Genomic DNA, 4,915 nt, shown 5'->3' with positions numbered 1-4,915 from the left:
CATCAGATTCAAGAGAGCTTGTCCTGTACCTTTAATGCCTCTCCGTGAACTAGAAGGGGAGAGTGTCAGGGCTGACTCAAGCTGCATAATCAGGGTGAGAACTCAGAGCTGGGAAAGGCTTCATGACCACTAGGCTCAGGCTCGCCCTGGAGCAGGCACGTCCACCACAGCCCCACTGCTAAGTGGCTGCCCAGCCTCTCTGCGAATACCCCCAGTGACTCAGTACCTCTGAGACCAGAGCCTGGCTCCTTTTGAGTTGAATTCTGGTACGTGTGCTTGGCTCACTTTCATCTCCCCTTTCTGTGCTCCTTGAGGAGTCCTCCTTCACCTCCAGGTGCAAAAGCTCCATTACTCACCTTTAGTTAAGCTGAAAGCAGGTCCAGAAAGAAGCTAACACTGTAGTATGAATCAGCTTAATATATTCTCAAGGTAACAATTTTCCCAGCAGCACAGGCTCTTCTTGTCCCTTCAGATCATCCTTTATTTCATCCTAGGGCCTTCCTACCTTTCCCAACCCTGTGATCCAGCCCCTTCTTCCAAAGATCTACCCAAGGCCCCATACCTGCAGAGTTCTGGCAAGATTCTACCCTACCCATAGTTCAAGTTTATAGGGGAAAATACTGTACCTTGGATCAAGACAAATTCTAATTCTAGCACTTTCTAACTCTGAGACTTTGGACTATATACTAAACTTTTCTAAGAGCTATGGGTTTCTCATTTGTATAATGGGAATTAAACTAGCTCATTGTGATGGTTCATTCATTCAACAATGTTTTTTAGTGCCTACTCTATGCCAAGCACCGCGCTGCTAGGTGATGGGGATACGGGACTGAGAATGGCATAGACCTTCTGGAGCAAAGCTTTGCTGGTTCACTGATGGGCTAACGCAAAGGTTGGCCAACTTTTTCTGTAAAGGGCCAGATAGGAAATATTTGAGGCTTTACCCCGCCATTGTAGCACAAAAGCAGCCATAAACACATGGGTGTGGCTGTGTTCCAATAATACTTCACAAAAACAGGCAGGGGCCGGATTTGACCCGCTGGCGGTAGTTTGCCTTCTTCTGGCCTAAAGGCTTAATCCTTTTGAACTGGAGGCCAATCACTCCAAGAAGGCAGCTTCCAAATCGTCTGATGAGGATTCTGCCTTGCACGCATGGGGTTCTTCTGGAGGATCCCCCGATGTTTTTCTCACCCTTCACAAAGCATCATTCCTTTTGCTTACATGGAGCTGGATGTGTTAGATCCCAAGGTGGTTTAATTAACTGTCCCAACCTGCTTCCCTAGGGGCACAGTGTGAATTCGATAGCATTCCGTGGTCCCTTGTAACAGATGCAACAGGCACGTGGAAGAGGCAGCAAATCCCACACTACTGGGGCCAGAGGGCAGTTGTTTCTCCTCCCTGGGCTTCAACTTCACTCTGTTAAAATAAGGGGTTGCACTGGTGATTTCCCAAACGTGAATGCTCATCGAATCACTCAGGGTGTTTGTCAAAAATGCAGGTTCCTAGGCCCCTCCTTTGGAGCCACTGTTTCAAACTCCAGGGATGGCATGGGGATTCTGAACTGTTAACAACTGCCCCAGATGATTCTGAAGGAAGACACTCCAAGGAGCATAGAATTAGGCCTCTTTTAGCTCTGATACTCAATTGTTGTCAACAGAGTAAAGGCAGCCCGTCTGCCTTCGTTGGGCTGGGCTGGGCTGTGGTGGGACAGAGAATGGTGGTGGTGGGGATCATTATCTCGTTTGCAAGGACGTGGCAGGATGTGGTTGACCCGAACTTCCTGTGAATGTGGGAACCAGAGAACAGAGGAGAGATTCACACCCTGGCAATAGGCTCAGCCCACATGCCTAGAATGTGCTCAGCCGCTATTGGGAAATAAGAGCCAGCCCCCACCTCCTCTCTCTGACCTTAGGCAGGTCATCTCACCTCTCAGAGCCTCAGTTTCCTCACGTAAAAAATGCGGACGATGATGGGTCATTTGCAAGGACACTCTGAGGAATAAATGATGTAACATTTATAAAACACCTGCCTCAAGTAATGGTAGGGAATTCTCTTTCAGTGGAATGAGTGCCTCCCTGCCAGGTGCCAAGGGTCAGGAGCCGGCTTCCCAGGCAGGTCTTTACCAACGACTCGCTGCTCCACCCTGGAGCAAGTGAGAGCCTTGGCCTTGCTGAGCTGCACTTTGCTTGACTCCCGAATGGGGTGCTAATGTACCTGCGCTTCCCCGTCCCCTTTCTCAGGACCCTCTTGAAGGCTAGATGAGACCATGAGATGGGAAGTGCCCTGGCACTGTTGGGGACCATGACAAAAAATGTCCATGATGATCCTTGTTAGGCAGGGAGGTTGCTGACTTTTGTAATGTCCTCACGTTCCATTTGTTCTTTTTCAGACAGAGGAAGTAAGAAAACAGGATCTCTGATAAGGCATCCTTGTCAAATACAACCTTCTCCCTTTGATTTCTTTTCCTCTGACTTTATCCGTTGGTTAAGAAACAGTCATTGGATACCGACTGTGTACCCAGCCCTGTGCTAGGTGGAGAAGGAGGGAAGTCTCTAACCATGAGAGGCTCACAGTCCAGTCTAGAAGACAACACGTGTATGTGTGGGAAGAGAGGTAGCAATGTAATGATGCCGATGATGGCGATGGTCATGATGCTGGAAATGATGGAGAGAAAGAAGATGATGGTGCTGATTATTCTTCACATATGCATGCCACTGTACATTGACAAAGCATCTTTGTGACCATTATCTTATTTGATATTCAAAACTATCCAAAAATACTCCAACTTTAGAGATGAACAAACTGAGAGTAATAACTTCCCTGGGATCAGATAGGAAGACAGTAGCTGAGATGGACTCCAGTTCCTTTCTTTTGTCCCCAAGAGTGCCATTGTCCCGAAGACACCATAACTTTCCTCCTTTAAATTGTAACAGAACATTGCAAAAATGCACATTATCATTAGATAGTAGCATGAGTAATTGTCACATGGACGGTGAATGTTACAAGAGCTGAGAGAGCAGGCAGGGCAAGAGACTGGTGGCTCTTGTGAGCAGAAGAGGCTTAGTGGAGAAAGAAGCCATTGAGTTGAGCTCAGAAGGCTGCACAGTACTTGGATATGCGAGCAGTGAAGATGAGAGAAGGGGTGGCATTCTTGGCAAGAGGAAATATGCAGGTAAGAAAGGAAGTGAGAAAGTTCAATATGGGTCTGGAAACAGCCAGACCCCAGGCTGAGCCGAATGAGCGTACATACAGTGGATCTTATAGAGAAAAGGGGAAGTTGGGGATGGTTTCCTGCAAAGGCCTGGAGCATTTCTCTTCATTTTGCCGTAGATGGGAGAGTTCCAGCATTTTCTCTTTGACATCCTTGTCCCCTTTAACCCCAAGTCCATTTAAAATCAAATCAAGGAGTAATCAAATCAAAGGGCTGTCTGCAGTCTTAGCCCAAAGACAGAGTCCGCTGCTTCTGACCTTTTTCTTTTAAAAATGTCAGAGTGCTGCTGAAACAGGAACAGCGCTGAGGCAACAGCAGCTCTGACTCACAAAGAGCACATCAAAGAAACAGCAACGATAAGGGGCTGGCAGTCACTGTGCGTGTGAACAGTTTTTTCCTGGTGCTCTTTGAGGCTTGCGGGCCCCTCTGGGCAGCCTCATTGTGGGAAGAATCATATGGTTTTCAGAAACTGGGTGACTTACTACCCCAGCAGGGTTTGGGAACAGAGATAGAGTTCTGGTCTGCTGTGACTCTCAGCCAAGAGCCCAGGCCTAGGGCTCTGGGTCATTGCACAGCTCAGGTTTCCAGTGAGCTGAGATTCATCTGTCCATCCATCCAAGCATCCATGCATCTGACCATGTATCTATCCACGCATCCACCTATCCATCCAACCAACCATTCATCTATTTGCTTGGCAAATACTATGAACACATACTTGGTGCAGGCCCTGTGCTAGATACAAGATGATACAGTGGTGACCAAGACAGACACAGTCCCTGCCCTCAGGAGGCTTACAGTCTATTGAGGGAGAGAAGTATTGAATAAATAATTACATGGGTAACTGAATCGATCTATGATAAGTGCTGTGAAGGACAAGGCAGGTACTCTGAGGGTGGACATGTAATGGGAGAGTCTGACCTAGCCTGGAAAGACGGTCAGTGAAAGCAAGGACTAATGCTAACAGATGGGTGAGACTGACGACCGTACAATTGGCCTTTTAGCACTCTCTCTCCCATCATCAGGGATGGCAAGAGGGTAGAACTCACCGTTTTTCTTTCAAACCATCTCTCTCTCTCTCCTTCTCCCTCTCTCTCTACATACACACACATGCATGCATGCATGCATGCACACACACACGTGCATGCACGCACGCGCACACACACACGCACACACAGCCCATGATGAGTTAGTGGAAGAATCAAGGATTTTTGAACTCATAGGCCTGAGTTAAAATCCTATATTCTCAATTTACTATCTCTATGACTTTGAATAAATTACTTACCCTTTCTGATCCCCAGTGTCTTCCACCAAAAAGAGGGGACAACAATAACGGCTTTCAAAAGATAGTTTAGAATATAGACTTTCTGGCCTGTGGTAGACCCTCAATAACCCTGGTCAGATTTTTAATCCACTGCCATCTGTATGCAGATCTCACAGAGATGGCCAGAGCACCAGGCCTGTTATCTGAACTGGTGGAGTTCTAGAACATACTCATCTTTGATAAGAGTCTGAATTAGATGATCTCTAATATTCCTTGCTGTTCTAGGCTTTTAGAATTCTGGAAATACTTCAGGAAAAAAGCAAAGCCCTAGGCTGGGTGTATTACACCCAGGTTCTAGTCCAGATTCTGCCATTGACAGCCATGGAATCTCTTTTGCCTTTGTGATTCTCAATTTCCTCCTCTGTCCCACAACGATGTTGAAC

Source organism: Equus przewalskii, chromosome 1 (assembly GCF_037783145.1).
Source record: "Equus przewalskii isolate Varuska chromosome 1, EquPr2, whole genome shotgun sequence".
Lineage (NCBI taxonomy): Eukaryota > Metazoa > Chordata > Mammalia > Perissodactyla > Equidae > Equus > Equus przewalskii.
This window is presented reverse-complemented; position numbering follows the sequence as displayed.